This window comes from Plodia interpunctella, chromosome 6, assembly GCF_027563975.2.
Source record: "Plodia interpunctella isolate USDA-ARS_2022_Savannah chromosome 6, ilPloInte3.2, whole genome shotgun sequence".
Classification (NCBI taxonomy): domain Eukaryota; kingdom Metazoa; phylum Arthropoda; class Insecta; order Lepidoptera; family Pyralidae; genus Plodia; species Plodia interpunctella.
The window spans coordinates 7,633,638-7,652,856 of NC_071299.1; the positions used below are offsets into that span (position 1 = coordinate 7,633,638).

Here is a 19,219-nt window from a genome sequence, read left to right on the forward strand (position 1 = left end):
CAATTGTAATATTATTATTTACCATTACTGTCGTGATGCATGAAAAGCCAATAAAAAAAATGTCTGCTCAGATACTCAGACAACTCAGATTAGTGTAATGTTTCTATCACAGAAAATGAAATGTTAACGCAAATATATTATTTACACTAAGACAAATTATATTTTTATCTCAAATGTGTGATTGCAAAAATATTATGTTATTTTTATAACTCCAGGGATGCCTGAAACTATTGCGTGGGAGTATTTTAACGTGTTTTACGTAGTTAATGCTGTATGCTACGTAATATTTCGGCACTAAAAATACTTAGATTACATGCAAAAATGCTACTATAACTTACATATTTATTCGTTTTGTATTTGTTATCATATTTTCGTCGTATTTGCGTTTTATTATAAAGGTAGCATTCATAGAAGAACTTTCAGAAAAGCCGTTGCTTTTCTTTTAATGAAATTTGATATTTTAAATAAAATAAAGTTAGGAAGGTACAACTCAAGAAGGGCTTCTGGATGAGTCATGAAACCTTATGCGACATAAAATATTTGCATTATGGGAGGATCATATCGAAGGTCAGGCGACGATATGAATTTTGGTCAGCACACATATTTTATCCTTTGTAATCAAAATGTCATGTTTCAAATAAAATCGAGGTGTGTTTTTGTGATTCAATTGTTATGATACGGCGATAGGAGATAAGAAAGTAGGCTGGGCTTTTCGCGTCGAAGTAATTTACACAGAAATTAGGTATTTTAGTTTCACGTCAGATTTACACTATTGTAATTTGTCAGAGAAAAAAAAATCTCATAAGAACTGGAAGCTAGTTATTTGCTACAGAGCAATATGTCTTGCACGACGCCCTTATGTTTTGGTCGTCAGAGTACGAGCGGTGTTCGCGGAGGCAGCGGACCGCAACCAAGAATCGCACGCACTCACAGTCCGCATCCAACCGCGAGCGAGTGCGCTGCCTGACGCGGCGCACCCTCCGCTCTCAGCGGCACATGCCTTCGATGACAGCCACTTACCTACATGCTTCATTATACCCGACTTACAATTAATACCGCCAAATAAAAGAGTCAGTTCACGCGACCATCCTAAAACTTCCTATACGTCAGTGAAGTTATAAGTAAGCATCGTGATTTTTATTACATAAATGGAATGTGTTGTTAAAATTCATAACCTTGATTGTTTAATCTCAGTGCGAGTGTTATTAACCGGTAATTAAGAATTAGCGTGTTGATGTTGCGTCGTCGATGACGTTTTTCCACAAGTTACTTTTGCAAGTAAAACAGGAAATAGTAGTGAATGCAACCTGTAAACGCATCATTGCATTAGCGTTCATGTGTTGACAAAATATTCATAAATCAATTAGAATGTGTGAACTCCAATCCGGTTTATGTTTACGGATATGAAGTGATAATGACCTTGACGGTAAGATTCGCTACTAACTTAACATGTGTTCTACCATTCTATGTTGTATATTTTGACAGATTTAATGTAAGGGAGCGGAGTGCCTATCCCGTGAGATGCCTACATATAAATATAGTATATGCATAGAGATGCATACGCTTTATTTATATCAAATGAGTTCAAATTATTTGATAATATTATAAAATTTGTTCGTACAAAATAAAATGTTACATTTGATGACCTGCCGAAGTGCCATGCACTACTTATGTTTAAATTTATCCAACACCATTTCTTATACTGACTGATTTATCACCACGAACTACAGTCTGAGCAACCTGAAATTGGACATTTGTATCTTATATTTCTTATTTTACCGCACTAAGCTATTGCTCATATAAGATTTACAGTGATTCCCACGCGGATAAAACAATAGTTAAGTTATTTAGTATCAGATACACAGATAAATTATTATTATTCTCATCTGTCTATTAATTCCGGAAAGAACTTGAATCGACAAGAAACATTAACCCGCAATGGACCTTATTAAGCATTTTTAACTATAGAATTTACAATACATCGTATGTGGTTACTACATATTTACTTTCAATATGAATACTCAGTCAGCATTATGGGATATGATACTCAGTCAGTCATAAAAAAGGCATACAAAATTTGATATTGAAAAATGACTAGAAATATAAAAACTTGCTACCTGTTTTTACGCTGTAAAATATAGTTTTTTTTTTCGTGTAAGTATAGTTTAATGTTGTGCAGACATTTATTATTTTTGTAGTTTCATTTTTCAATTTTTCATATTGAAACATTATAAAAACAAATTAAAAAATAAATAACAAATGGTGTCTACTGGCAGCTACGTAAAACCGCAAATAGATACATTTTAATGATATCACGTTACGTATTTTACTTAAAAAGTGTCTATAAGTGAGAGTCGGGCAAGCATATCGAGGGTCCCTAATAGCAAGTAGATAAATCAGTAACAATTAAAAGTTACAATCATTTCGAAAGCCATTTGAACGAAATATATATCGAATTGTTAAAAGTTCTTAAGCAAAGATAAAAAGAATAAATAGAAGATAAAATAAGAAGAGTGACTGCTTACAAATTGTGTCTAACACTGTTTTTATAATTCTGTCAAATTATTAAATATTTTTTTTTTAATTTGCTGTTTAAGTCCCTCTACTGGGACATTAAATTATAATATTACGTCTGTTCAAATTAAAATTATGCGCAATTTAAATAGCTTTTTATATCGACACGTTCCGTAGCAAAATTACCAAAAATATTGTTGTTCAACAAAATATAGGTAGTTCATAAAACACATTCTGTTAATACTCAATCATCAGTTTTTGTTCTGTGTTCACCTACTTACCTGGTTTATTAAATAGCGTAGGTACTTACTAGTAATTTTATGATAAACAAGCCATCAATTTTTAAGACGTTAAACCAGTATTCGGAGTAAGTATGAAAAACACGGTTTTCCGGAATCGGTTCTTAAGGAAACAAATGAAAAAATGCACGAAAACAGTGTGATGCTTATATGTTATTTTTTCACGATTTATTATTAAATGGGATGTAATTATAATGATTAATACATTAGCCAATGTCTAAATTGTTAGCATCTAAGTTGTCTCGCTATCTTCCCCGGGCGGCACCTACCAGGACGCTGAATAAAAATATTATGTTTGTTACATAGGTATATGGCAACAGAATGATAATAAATGGACGCCTAGATCGCGATAAAACATCACTCGACATTTTTTTCCTACAGGAGTCTATCCTTGAGAATATAACGCAAACGCCATTGACTTGCATTTTGAATAATTTATAGATACCAGTGTTGTTGTATGCCATGTATCAACAGACACAATACAAAATTATCTCCATAAAGTATAATAAGATAGATTACGGGAATGTTGAATCGGGAAAATAATAATTTAACAATATCAAATAAGTAGACGGCTTACAAAATTGAATGTACCTAATATTTTATTTACAATTGACATCCGAAAAATGTGATCGTCACAATTCGAATTCTCAATTTATTTTGCAACTTTTTTACAAAGAACAAAGGAGATGAAAACTAACTCGCGATAAACTAATGAGAACTACGTTCATTAGTCTTTACTAAATTACCCTTAATGACAGTTTTTGCATGTACTGGACTCTGTTATTATTTTTGTCAATTTATTCGGCTAAATAAACTGACATAATGAAGAGATATAATAAAAAATAATGAAAAAAGAGAAGGTAACCTTCGATTAAAGTTTTATCGAAAGTTACCTTCATTACAATTCTACTCATAGTATGCTATATCATAGAATAGGACCATTTCATATCCCCCCGTGGATGTCGTACGAGGCGACTAAGGGGGACTCACAGCCTAGCCTACTGAAAGGCAACAAGAGCACTGATGTCAGGCAGGCGGCCGGTTGTAAAATCATAGCCGTTACGTTACATTACAACCGGTAAAATGCGGAGATGAGAGGCTTGTTTATTCTTAAAGAATTTTGACAACAGAAATTAAGGTTTAAGACATTTATTCTCAAAAAGAATTACAAAAAAAAAAATTCACTTACATGAGAACATACATAATTTAACATAAGTAGTGATACGCGTACATAGACATCGAGAACACAAGTAGTTGTCGCACGGTACCCTCACAAATTTATAAAAATGTCAATCCACTGCACCGCCGGGCGTAGATAGGTAAGTAGATGGCCGGTAAACAAGATGCGTACAAAGATGTACGACTGCGACTCCGTACTAGATGAGACATCGTCGCATCGTGTTTGGAACTGCGTGAGGTTTATGTTTTATGAACATTTAGATATATAAAACCTAACCAAAAAAATTATACATGTGTTTAATATTATAAATGAAAATGATATGTTTTATTTTAATTTTACTTTTAGGCGAGTATATTATTAAGTAGGGTTTTTTTTTTTTTTTTAATCAAACAATACGCACAAAACTTGATATATATACATAGATATATACACATATATACATACATATATATACACATTATTTAGCATTTAGGTAATTAGTAATTAGTGGGTTAAAAGTTGTTACTGATGTATTGTTTTAATAGTTTTTTAAATGAATACATTGATTTGGCTTCTTTGATATTTTTAGGAAGTTTATTATATAGTTGCCCTCCTTCGAACAAAATAGTTTTCTTGCCATAATTTGTTCTAGGCGCTCTTAAAACAATGTCATTTGCACATCTTAATGTCATTTTATGTATCTGCCTTTTTTTTGTAAATTTTATTTCGCTGTGAATATCATTAGTTAGTATTTTTCGGATTAAAAGGCATGTAAAATATATGTACGATTGAGTAATATTTAGTAAATTGGTTTCTTTGTATATCTTTTTTGTAGAAGTTAGAAATGGATAGTGAAAAAGCACTTTGACTAATTTGTTTTGAGCTCTTTGGATAACATCTAAATGGGATTTGGCTGCTGTACCCCAGATTTGAATAAGGTAATCAATGTGAGGCTTCACCAGGGCGTTGTAGATACAGTATCGCGTATTTTTAGGTAGGCATTTTACAATTACACGCAAAGCTCCTGTAAGGGATGATAGTTTGGACTTTATCTTTTCTAGATGTGGTTTCCAGGTGAGTTGGTTATCAAGCAGAAGGCCGAGATAAATTTGTTGGTTTGTCTTACTGATAGGTTTTCCATTTATTTTTAGAGGTTGATGATTGTCAATTTTTTTATTTTTAGCTTTAAATATGATGTAGTTGGTTTTCAGAACATTTATTGTCAATAGGTTGAACTGGAACCATTGATTTAATAAGTCAAGATCACTTTGAGCGTCCGAGATCACAGAGTCAACTGAGTTTCCAAAATAAAAAAGACTTGTATCATCAGCGTAAAGCGTGACGTCACCCTTCAAGCCTATTTCATGAATATTATTTATATATATGAGGAATAGCAGTGGACCTAAGATTGATCCCTGCGGAACACCGTATGTGATAGATTTAGCTTGGCTATGTTGGTTTCCAATTCTGACTACTTGACGCCGATTAGATAGGTAAGATTTGAACATACTGAGCGCAGTTCCAGTAATACCTATGGAATTTAACTTTTTTAAAAGTATTTTATGACTTACGGTATCAAAAGCCTTTTTCAGGTCTATGAATACTCCCATGGCTATTTGTTTCTGATCTATATTTGTTTTTATTTTTGTAATTATATCAACCGTTGCAGAAAGCGTATTAGATTTTGGTCTAAAACCGTACTGTTTACTAGATATAATGTTTTTTGTTGCAAGGTAAGATTCAAGACGGTTATATAAGACTTTTTCAAAGATTTTTGACATAGTTGGCAGGACTGAGATAGGGCGGTAATTACTAGGGTCTGTTTTCTTTCCTGTTTTGAATATTGGGGTAACTTTTGCTATCTTTAGACTATCGGGAAATAAGCCCAGTTCCAAACATTTATTTATACTGTTGGTCAAATTTTCCAATATGAGATTTTTTAGACATTTAATTGTTCTTACAGTTAAGCCATCTATGCCCGAGGCAGTGTTACTTTTTAAATTATCTATAATTTTTCCGACTTCTTCAGTTGATGCAGGTGTAAAATTCGAGAGATCGTGCAAGTCTGGGTTCGGAGGGCGGCTAGCAGCGTTAAAGATGTTGTCTTTGTGGTATTTTTGTGGTATTTCATTAGCCAAAGTTTCACCTATTGTAGAAAAATAGTCGTTGAAGAACTCGCACATCTCTTTTTCATCTGTAATGATTCCATTGTCAGATACAAGTTTATTTGGTGAGGTCGTGTTGGAATCTTTTACTTTATTTAGATATAGGCTGTTAATAAGTGTCCACATTTTCGCTGGTTTATTTACACAGTTTTTGAGGGCATTGTGATAGTAGGTTGCTTTTGTTTTCTGAATTTGACTTGTGACTTCTTTTCTTTCTTTGATCAACGCTTCTTGTATTGATTTGTCTTTTGGATATTTTCTATTCATAAGTCCTAGTTCATTTCTTTTATTGATCATGTCCATAATGTTTTGGTTAATCCAATCTTGTCTCGGAGGATTAAGCTTTTTAGTTTTGGTAAATTTACATTTTGATACGCACGAAGTTAAGATCTCTTCTAATTTGGTATATTCCGCATCTGTATTGTTAAAATCCACGCCTTTGACTGTTTCCAGTAGTTTATCATAATTAATTGCTTCATATTGGGTTGATTTAATAGCCGCTGGTATATGTTTATCAATTTCCAAATATATATGTTTGTGGTCTGACAAGTTTGATTCTATAATTGCAAAGTGAAACTTGTTGTTATTTACGTTTGTACATACGTGATCTAATATTGATTTTGTCGAGTCCGTTTCACGAGTAATGTATAATGGATCAATTTTGTTGAGAATGTTGAAACCACTTTCTTCCATAGCATATTTGTAGTCAGCAGATTTTTCGTGACTTAATAAGTCATAGTTAAAATCACCGAAGACAACAGCTCGTTTTTGCTTCTCTAACTGCGACGTGTATTCTTCTAGAAAACTTATGCTATTTGTGCGACCAGGTTTATAAATTGCACCTATGTCTAATGAAAATTTGTCTTTGTGTATCCAGAGGTAATGGTTATCATCAACAGTTTTTTCTTCAACGAGGCTGTGTTTCAGCGTGTTATGAGTGAATATGGAAACTCCACCACCCTTTGAGTCGTATCTATGATTATAATAGTGAGTATATTCGGGTATTTGCGCGGTTTTCACATCCTCTTCGGATTTTATCCAGGTCTCAGAGATCACTATAATTTGGATAGTTTCGTGCAGTGATTGTAGAATACACTTTAGCTCGTCCAATTTACCGGCCTTCATTATACTTCGAGCATTTGCGTACAGAAATTTCAGAGATTTTCTATTCATAGTAATGTCGCCATACTTGATGCAGTACTGATGAGAGACGTTGTTTATCTCGTTTTTGCTTGGTAAACTGCTCGTGGCAGTTATTGCTGGTAGTTTTTTGAATTTGCAGGTACGACGATCTTGGGTATGCCTTTGATATATTTGATGATAAGATTGGGTTCACCATTTTTGATACGACGATCGAGTTCTTCTTTAACAATTTTCATGTATGATTGTTGTTGAGGTGTTTGATCGGAGAAGATTTTTATGCCCTCATCTTTAAGGTTTTCTTTCTGCCGAAGTATTTGTAAAGCCTGCTCTTGCGACGTAAAGATAACTTTGATTAGGCGTTTTTTGTCGGTATAGTATTTTCCGAGTCTGAACAATTTCATGGGTTCTGCGCTGTCAGGACAAATAGATTTGATAATGTTACAAACTGCCTTTCGGTCTTGTTCTTGCCTGTCTTTGATGTTATTCGTTGTAGGTTCAGGTACACCAGATATTAAAATGTTTTTGCATCTTATCTGGCGTTCGTTCAGCTCAGCCACTATATTTTCCTGTGTTTGAATTGAGTTATGTGACGTTGGTGCTGGCATTTCTTTCAGACTTGATTCAATGGTGGCAATTTTTTCTTCATTTCTGATATTAGAATTTTTTAAATCTGAAATTTCTATCTTTATACACTTTTGTTCTTCCGCCAGGTGGTCTGTTGCTAATTTCATACTACTGGCTTGTTCCTTAATAATAGATATGTCTTCACATAATTTATTAATTAGCATGCATCGTGCTCATAATTTAATGTATTCATTGTCATTATTTTATTAATTTTGTTTCATTGAAAATTCAGTTTCGTGAAAAACAATACTGACTGACATTGTATAGACTTGAGTACATTTTCTTCAGACAACAATGTGCAGAATTCCCGTATCAAATGTTCGCTAGCGCTCCGTTCTCGATCCAGAAGCGATTTTAAACTTTATTAAACTTTTATACATGAAGAGAATGTCTTGCTCTTTATGGCAGCACCTACAGCCCCAAATAATAGTACATAACAGAAACTTTTCCCTCTTATAGTCATATTCTTATAGCTGAGGGTCGTGGGCATTACGTCGAATGGGTCGACTTTCTTGGCAATATTAATGGATTAATTTGCCATTGCTTTCTTGATATAACCAAACCAAGATAGGTTTTGTCAGTCTTCGTTTTACACACGATGTACACGTAATAGACTACTCTCAAATCTACATGTCTAGGTTTAACCGCACGTCAGGTTGTAGCTGTAACATACAGAAATAAATGAATATGACTTCACCCATTAAATGTTACATTATCAACTTTACAGGTTTCATCACGATGTTTCGATGATGGATGATAACGACTTTACATGAATCAGATTAATATAAAAATCAGATTGGTGGGATTTGAACCTGGGACCTTTCGGTCACCAACTGGTAAACTATTAGACCACCACAGCTTCACGCATTACATATAATGTGACACAATTTTGAAAGTATCATCATTATCATTACTGGATGCATTTTACATGCCAATGCTATGCTGTATATCATTTTACCTTATTTAAATTTTTGTCTTTTTTACTTCTGTGTGCTATATTTGGTAAGGTTTGGTGTCCCAGTTTTACTTTGAATTTATGAGATTTCCAATTCTCGAAATACTTATTGATTACGATATTTACCGATGTTATATTTCAAATAACTGCCTCCATGGTGGTCTGAAGTCAAAAGAATAACATAGAATGTGCCAGATGCATCTCCTCCCGTCCAAATTGTAAAAGTCAAGTCAGGGAAGGGCTATAAACTGGAGATTCTTTTCATAGGCGATAGGCGAGTTATATATACCTGTTTAATCTCCATTCCACCAATAAAACCACCATTCAGCTAAACGTGGCATTCGAATTTCGCAACTCATGGCTCTGTCAAACCCGTAAGGGACGTGATAATATACCTGTATACCTAAAATACCTAGTATTAGCCAATTATTGCTGTTATACATTGAGCATTCGTATGTGTATATTCGTACTTATTGATTTATTGTATCGAATATGTTATTGTAAATAAATATTTCTAATTTAATAGACATAAATTAATTCTAAGTTGATCATTTGATTCTAAGTTAGCAGCAGTAAGCCACTATGATAACGAATGTTATTTCCATAACGAATATAAATTAATAAAAATAATATGTTAATTTTTGCAAATCGTCTCATCAGACAATAATTAATTTAAATATTTATAGCTCCGTAAAATATTTATCAACGAAAAGAGCAAATTTATGATAGATTACATGAAATTTTAATATGGACTTAGTCCAGAACAAAGAAATGAAGACGCAAAAATAACGACATACCGTCTTAATGAAAAACGGTAAGAAAACGAAGGCGCTTTTGTATTGGTCATAATGTATCTGAAAATACGCAGCACGCACGCACACTGTCTGCTCCTTTTGATGGTGGCAAATGGCATTTCTAACTGAATGCTCCAGTTTTATCTGAAAGCATTAATTCACTGGCAATCACCGATCTTCTTTAGATGAAACCCATGCTCAACTGTCATGGTTCAACCTTGGACCCACCGAAACTACGCATCAATTACCGTAAGAAAACGATTTTTCAAACATTTTTCTATCTAAGGTAATGCAAACCGACACGACGTGCGCTAAAGTTTCACTAAGATGTTGCTTTTTTGCCGATTTATTGAGCGTGTCTACGATATTTATGGGACACATTAAGTTGGATTTATTCGCTTGGATTAGTACAGCCAAGGATGCAGGTCCCGGAATTTTGCGGAGCGTAAGGGCTTCTTCGACATCCATAAATCTGAATCAAACATTTGTATTTTGCATTTGAAGGGAAACGTCCATTTCATATGACCCTTCTCAAAGTGCGACACATGTACAACTTGTTCATATTAATACGTTTCTTGTATCTTATCAATGATGTCATATCCTTTTTGCACCATATGAAATGTGCCAATTTTGTGTCACAAAGATATAGTAAAATTTATATATTTTCTTTGTTTGTTTTAGGATGTGATTTTAGCAGCATTCCTTTTATTGTAGCTAATATGTAACATGGAAAAGAAGAGGAAATACGTGGTTCTTTTGTAGCTTTGATATAAAACGAGTTATTACTCTGTAATGCCCTTAAACATTCTGTTACTGAATACGAATTTTATTTTTTTTGTAAGGATATAAAAATCCGAATCTCTGTTTCTACCAACCGAACAACTTGTAAAATGAAAATCTTGATCTAACAAGGTGTTCGTTCGGTCCAAAATTGTTAGAATTCTTTATTGTCAGACCTTTTATTTAGAAAACAGCTACTGCTGCGATAATCATTAGTCCAGATGCTTTGCTTCGATTTATGGTATGGTCTCCACTCAAGTATATTGTATGTTATACAATCACAATGCATTCTTGTCAAATTTGTTCATTTGTGGGATCAAATTTTGATGGTAACTGCAGACTATAACAAACAAAACTATCCGAAATCAGTCTTAGTCTTATGATTTCTTTTTCCGAAACAGAAAAACGTAATTTTGTGACCAGCCTAAAACTTCCTGCGTCACCAGATTATCGAAGACGAAAAAAGCAAATTTTCCTGCAATCTTGTCGACGTAGCTGAATGGCGCTTGATTGACACTCGTTCGATTACTCGACCGCCACAGGCGAGTATCTTGGATGAGTAATTCCTGAGCTGCAAGATATATGGGCGCGATAATCTTCACTCCACTTCGCTCCATGAAAGCAAAGTGGCGACCTTCATCTCAAAATGCTTTACACTTGAGATTAAGGAGAATTTATTTTGTGCTTTATCTGAGTACACGTTCTTCATTGTTTATTCATATTTAATCATCTTTTATAATTATATCCTTAAGGTTTTCAACAATAGTGTGATTCCCGAGGAAGGTTTTGGTATATAATTAATAATGGTTTTACCTGAGCGAAGTCAGGACGGGCCGCTAGATCTCTATATGTATGTATATGTCTCTCAATTATGTATGTAATTTTTATATATTTTAAAATGGCTCCCTCATGTGTGGTCCTCTCCTGGTTTCTTTCTCAGACGTTGACCGTCGGACCCCTAGGTCAGGGCCAGATGGGTGGCATAGCCAACTGTTCCCTACGTAATTTACATTATCTCGGGAAAATAAATAATTATTACAATTTACATAAGCTAAGCTTAATTAATTGAGGTATTCATGTTTATAATCCTAGGATAAAGATTCAGCACCCTTGTATTTACAGAGTAGGCTCCGAAAGCGTTCAAGTTTTGTCTAACCAAAATTTTTACATTATGATTTAAAAACAGTCAAGGAATTCGACCTACTTTCTCCGCCTTAACTATATGCGATCGAAATCCATCTCAGGATTTCAGGTCTGAATTCGGTTCATAATGGAGCATTATTATCTTATTGGGGTATCATAATGGCGTTGAAGTATCGTTACGGTGGTTTTTCTCCAACTTAATTTGCTATAGAAGTTATCCAAACCTAAACCTCACCACAAAATAAAAATAGCATAGATGTAGTTTAATTGAATAATACAATATAATTGCTTGATTTATTTTAGCACACATTTAAGAAAACAGATGAAAATAATAAGTTATCGTAAAGAATCGTCTGCATCGTGCAAATTTGCAGTTTCCAGTTCTTATTTCAAAAATCTATTCAACCCTCGTGACCAGAATGAAATTCTTACAAATTGCAATGAGCAGAATGAACACTGATGTATATCATTATTTATATATCGATTTCAATCATCGATGCCGTTGTTGTCATGATGAGACGGCAGAGGATAAACGTAAATAGAGACTGCTCCACCAACAAGAACGATATTTCTATACTCACCATATTTTTTTCTTTAGTAACCTACGTGTTTGCAATAAAAGAGTAGTCACGTAGTATGCGGCCATAATCTGTAGCGCCCCTTCGCTCAAGGATTTCAGTAATCGGCCATCTGGCATTAACCAAACCACTCGACTAAGAAACTTCAGTATTTATTACATTATATTGATTCGAAAAGAAAAGTACAGGGTATTTACAAAGGGATTTTTAGAGCCGCGCGTTTGCGACCGTCTATGATTTTTGATCACTTTTAACACCCATGGCAAAATATAGGGACACTTACGTACCTAGATTAGTTAACAGTTACACAACAGTATGATAAGAAATAGAAATTAATATTTATAGCAAAATAATGTGTATGGAAGACTAGCTTATGCCTACGGCTTCGCCCGCGTGAATTTCCTTATCTTTTATTTTTTCGACATGAAAGGTACCCCATGTCCTACTCCAAAGTTCATACTACATATATGCAAAATTTCACGAAGATTGGGTAAGCAGATAAAATGTGAAGAGGTGACAAACAAATTTATTTTTGCATTTATAATATTAGTTAAGATAGATATATTTCGCTGCATGCATGCATTTGTATTCGCTCGTACAAGTCCTATTTTAGTAATTTATCCAACTGACATGCGTTTTGGTTTTTGTCTCAATCTTCTTAGAACTAGGTAGGATTCCAATATTTCTAATGTCCGAATACATTACAAAAAGGTGTCCAAGACACATAAATGAATGTTTACTAAATTGAATCGATGTTTTATTCATCACTCCGTTTTTAGTTACCCACCTTATTTTCCTGGATTTCTTTGTTCTTCGCTTCCACACTAACCGCGATACATTTATTTGTTCTGATTATACTCGTACGATAAATCAACTTAGCATCTCATATTTCATAGTGGACTAAGAGCGAAGTTTATCCTGTATTGTACAAAACTAACCAAAGATTCGGAACATTTATTTTCCTTATATAGTTGTAGGTACAATTTACGAGATATAGGAGAAATCACCTTGTATAATTGTAAAATCATAATTGCATTAATTTTCTTTTAATAACCTCCTGTCAACCGCAGGCGTTCGTTATTATGTATCAAAGTAAACTTTTTGGACACAGTAACGCCGAACTAACCGACGCGGAAATAAAATTGTAATTAGTCAATCATTCATATATATTAATCAATGTAAATAAATTTTATATTTTGCATAAAATAATAAATAAACTACAAGAATGCTAGTTTGTTTACATTCTTTATCATAAACACACCTTTGCGTTTATCGGCACTGTTAACTTAGGTAGGTATATCTGAGTGTACCTACTGCCATTCAATACTTGCGTAGATATGCGAGAATAAAACGACGTAATTAGATAGCGTGCGAATATAACGTTACCTACCTCTGCATAAATGATTATAGAAAACAAAAGAAAAATCTGTAATCATTTCTCATGTATGTATCTTTGATAGTGGATCATAAAGCTCATAAAGCAGGGGATATAACCGCGGACCAAATATCTCGATGGACTCAGTATATCAACTTGTGCACTGCAACAATGAAATGTGCACAGAGGGGTTAGTACGCAGCAAACCAATCACATAGCGCTATTGTGACGCAACGAAAACCACACTGCTATGTGATTGGTTCGCTGCGTCTCACTTCGAATCGATTCGATGGTGAGAAGTGAATTGCAAACCCGCACTTCGCCCACAGAAGGAATTTTTGTTTTCGGTTCAGAAAGGGGTGGAACTATGGCGGAACCGGAAAGCCGCTCGGTCTACCTTTTAGCTTTGTGGATATGACTTTAAGTTTAAGTCATGCTCGTGCGATGTACGATGTAAAATGGTGATCCATTTAGCAAAATTTTTTACACTTTTTGCTATTTGTTTAATGATTATACATTACTATATATGTATAATCACTGTTCATGTTCAAGTACGATGAGCAGAATCGTTAAATTGTTATTCTTTTTTTATTTGATAAATAAACTATTAATCATTACAAATTAAATGATTAATAGTTATATTATCAAATGAGATTAATTTTGTGTTGGAGGATGGAGGATGTACACGTAGCTATTTATGTACATGTAATGTTAACACTAATTGTATACGTTAAAGTATGTAAAGCGATAAAATTTTAGCTACAGTAGAGCTTTGTATTTTTTTATAAATATTTGTATTAGTACAAGAAAATAAGGATAATAGATAGACGTACTACCCTAAAAGGACTTATTGTGTATCGAAATTCTAGTATTTTGTTATTCATAAGAGTGCCTCCACGTCCGTCCATATTGAATTTAGGGAGCGAGGACGTTATTTCCAAAATTCTATCAAAATGAAAATGTTGTCTAACGACCTACTACTGTAAACAAAGCAGGATGAATATTTTATCTTGTACACTATAGTTGCGCCTTTTGGGTTGTTTTCCTAGGGATTTCAGGGATAAAAAAAGAAAGGTCTTATTAGTTTTGGATCGTCGCGTTATTTAATCAAGTTCTTTATGTAATGGAATAGAATCACTAACACCCTTATGAACTTTCGCGATGGATAGGAACAAAATACTGTAACTGAAAAATCGAACTCTAAAATTTGTCAAAGAAGGAATGAGGGTATCGTATATTTTTGATAAAATACGTAAAAGAGATACTATGTGTTAATTAACTGTTCGGTATCGGCATCCTAACTGCTCTGCGAAACGCGATGTAATGCTAGGCGCTATTCGCAAAAGATTACGGCGGAGATGACAAGCCACATCTGACAACGAAGACAAAATTAGCACACAAAATTGACAATGAGCTGGCGTAACCAAATAACTTTTCAGAAAACGCGTCCGTACAATTTTCCACCGATCATACGGTAATTTAATTGGCTCTGTAAAACCAGGCACACGGCAAGGGACAAAAACATTGCGCTCTGTCCCGTTTCTTCTATTGTATTTCTTATATGCGCCGTATTCTTTCTTGTATGTGCGAAAAGGAACTTATGACGATGTTCGTAGTTTTCTCCGAGTCGCGCTACGTTGTTGAATTCTTAGTTTAGCTAGGACTCCGCTAGATGTAATTCAAAACATAATTAAAACCGCAGGTATGCGGGTTCACTAAAACGCAGTGACCATGGCGGAACCCGTGAACCGAGAATATAATACAGTAATTAACTCTTATCAGGATTTATATAAATGTGTGACTAACCACAAAATAGTGCGACTGTAAATTAAATTAGCCATTTACATAAAAATAAATATAAATGAAGGACTTAAGTAAAGGTTTTGTAAAATAAATACGCCTCCACTACTACAAATAATACAAAGTTAATACGCGACGCTAACAGAAATAATGAAAAAAATAATCTCCAGGCTAGCTATTATATCTCTCTCTAATCTTAGCGTTTTCCATAACGTTTTCGGCCACTGACATTGAGCGTCGGAGACCGGAGTCCAGTGTCCACTTCGCACGGTCTTTGGCATCCTCAGTTAGAGTAATAACACGCAACAATAAAAACATGTTACATGTTTTTAGGTACAGTACCTAAACCTCCCAGAATGCTTTGTATGTAAATGAAGTAAATAAATTGCAATAACTGACACAATAACAAATGACTTTCTATCTACTGTAATAAATGCGTATTTCCTTTATGAAACTTTTATATTGATGGCTTTCATTTGTTTCGGAGTTTCATAATTTTAATGTTATGCGAAAACTGCCATGTTTTAAATCTGTAATCACTCACTTAAATATATTTTAGTGGTGACGAAAATAAATTTAGTAAAGTTGTTTCAACTACAAATAGATACTCAGTTGCGATGGAGTTTTACAAAACTAAGTGCGTTTCAGAGTCATGTGTCCATGGAATCCGATGTTGGCTTACCATTAAAGCATGCTCTTTTGCCTACTATTCTAAAAAAATTGACTAAAGTATCTGTTAAAAAATTGATTTTTCTTATAACAATTCTAATTTGTTTTTTGTCAAGCTTATCCTTCTTGGAAAATTAACATATCCCATATATCGTGTTGTTTGTCAAATTATAATTTATTGCGTTATAGTTTGAGATAATAAAATCATCGTCAGCCCACAAAACATCAATTGTTCCTTATAAATTATAGTTTTATGAATCATCTAAATGTCAACTATTGTTTCTACACAGAAAAACACATCAATTTATTCCGAATACGCCTCGCTCCGTATGAAATCAGGATCAATGTCGTCTCCCTTTTCTTTCCAAACTCGATTTATAAGCAAATTTACGGACCTATAATAAAACAGACGACATATTCTATTCAGGATGTATAGGGTTCGATTTGAGGCATGGAGCTTTATTTATTGCATTATTTTCTTTCAAGTTCTCGTCGATGGAGGTTTTATTAACATTATTAATTAACATTATTTATTTGTCTGTTAAATGAAAAGATTTCAGACTATATTGGAGAGAAGAAAACTGGATGATAGGTACTGAATATTATATAGCATAAACTACAAACACAAACTAATCATCTAGCAGTTCTGTCATACTACAAAGTTCCCAGTGGTCCTACCAGTAGTCCAACTTGTAAGAGCTATGGGAAAAGTGTAGAATTTTTCACAATAAACTTGTATTCCCGTAAATAACAAACGACACATGTAAAATACGCCCAGCGGAAGATTTAGATCAATACAATTTAAATCAGACGCTATAAAATTACGGACATACGCAAACTGACTTACTTTATATGGCATAAATTATCATTACAATTACAACTGGATAGCATCTCAATTGGTAACGTCCTTGTAGCGGCGGACGTGCCGTGTGTCTGTTTGTAAATAAATCTAAAACTGTATTCTGTAATTCCTTCGCGGTGTCAGTGACGATTATTTGTTTGTCTGAATCGATACTGCTAAGCAAATATGTCTGGAATGGACTGCAATCTACTTTCCTATACAAACATGGCACGTACCGTACACGGCTTATACGATATGGGAGTTGTTTTAATTGGTGTTTTTGCAAAAATATATAACTTACTACTATATAAATTTGGTGACTAGCTTAAACATAATTAACCATGATCTGAAATGTAAATTCCAGAGCAAAATCAGTATAGTAAATACTCTACTGACAATTGACTAGTTCTAAATAGCTCTTAAATAAGAAGATGATAAAAAGCTGACATTACTACCTATATTTAAAAGTTTACCAAAGACAACAGTCAAATTGATTACAAGACTTTGTACAATAATTAATCTGTATTAAGCACAAGTAAGATACTATTGCTAATTATATTGATGTTTGGTTATAGAAGCGATTACTTCCTCAAGAAAATTGACGAATAGTAAACGTGTTGTACGATGATCATCACTGTATTTTTGTGTGACTTTGATATTCGTATTTCGTATAATATACTATATATAGCTATATCTAATACTATGTATAGCTTAGTCATCGGCTTATTTAAATGCCACATACAAAGTAAACAGTGTCGTCCAAAATAAACAGATATTTCCATTTATAAGTATTTGGAGCACCCTTTTTACCTGCGATAATTTGGGGTCTGCAAAGGTGTTAGTCACTCGTTTAAATAGGATCCGGTACTCTAAGCACGTTTACGTGGACACCCTTTAATGTTTCTTTCGTATACCTTTGTCCTGTAACAGACAGTATACACTAGTATATTAGTATAACTCCCTTTAATATACAAAATATATTTTTTTAATGTAAATAGTTTTTTTATTATTTCATGTTAGGATATTATGCAATTTTTAACAAAATTGACGATGCTCGAGAATCATTTATCATGCTTAAATCAATAACCACAATATCATAGACAGTCTATAAAATAATAATTTGTATCAAGTTACATACAGCTTGAAAATAAATCCACACATAGTTTTCCGAAATTCATTCACCAGTAAAACGATACATACTTTTGAGCGATAGAGTACATTTTATTCCGATATACTAACGAGAAGCTCCGGGACGTAGCTAGTTATACGATAAGCACAACTCGTGTGTACCTGAAACTTAAAAGCCTACCGGACGTGTATATTACGAGGGATGGCCGGCCCATAAAGGCAATTATACGGCCTATGCGATCCTAAATGGCGTTCCAGGTTCTCAAATATCAACATCGCAGTATTCGATTTAAGCTATAACATCCACTTTCTATCAGAGATATTTTTTAGGGTTTCATACCTTAAAAATACTTGAAGATCACTTCATTGTCCGTCTGTCCGCCAATTAAAAATAAAACAGTACCCCCCAGTAGTAAACCACAAATAAAATTCAATGTGTTTTTTTTCTTTTGTATACAATTTGGAAGTTCAGTTCCAATTGTTGTCTGAAAACATCTACATTCTTGAAAAGCCTTTTTAGTTAAATGTACAGTGTACCTGAAAGTTCTTTTAATCCTTAGATTTGTCCTAATAAGGATTCACATTCACAATCGAGCCTTATATTCTAGCATTGATACTACTGTGCTTCATAATATTTGCTTTAGTGCTGGGCGTCGGCAATATGCTCCAATATAATTATATTATTGTTATGTACTTGTATTAGTATTACTTCTCTTTCCTTTATCCAATTGTATAATTTCCCTTGTATTTGTATAGGATAAATATCTTTGTCATATGAATTGTGATTCACTACAAGAGTAGCACATTCTCATGCCTCATTTCTATTGTTATTCTGACGCTGTAACTGAAGATCTGTCTCTTGAGATAATTGTTCCAAACTAAAGCTGAAACTTTCTATTTAAACTAACATGTATAGACTTACGTGAATTTTAAATCCCAACTAATATTATCAATGCGAAAGTAACTTACTTGTTTATTTGATTGTTTCCTCTTCACGCATTATCTACTGAACCGGTTGTTATGAAATTACCGGTACACGATTAGAAAATAACCTGGAATTACACATAGGGTACTTTTTATCTCGAAATTCTCACGGAGCAAAATCCCGGGGCGCAGCTAGTATATAATACAAGCCCAATATTCGACAAATTCCTCTCCTATTTCTCCCTTATATAGGCATCCCTTTTTCTATTTGCCACTTTTCAAAGAGCATTATTATAGAGAAATAAAATTATCTTTTGATCCTCTACAG

General features: G+C 33.7%; 1 protein-coding gene across 4 annotated transcripts in view; it reads left to right on the top strand.

The window, feature by feature from the left end:
- The window catches only part of dnc (dunce), a 334,918-nt gene that overhangs the window by 130,885 nt on the left and 184,814 nt on the right, over positions 1–19,219 (top strand). Inside the window, exon 1 of one of the 4 annotated variants that reach the window (XM_053746311.2) lies at positions 938–1,121. The exons of the other annotated variants lie outside the window; for them this stretch is intronic. The gene's annotated coding sequence lies outside the window, so the exon portion shown is untranslated. Of the gene's footprint in view, positions 1–937; positions 1,122–19,219 lie in introns of those variants that run through there. 4 annotated transcript variants of the gene reach the window in all.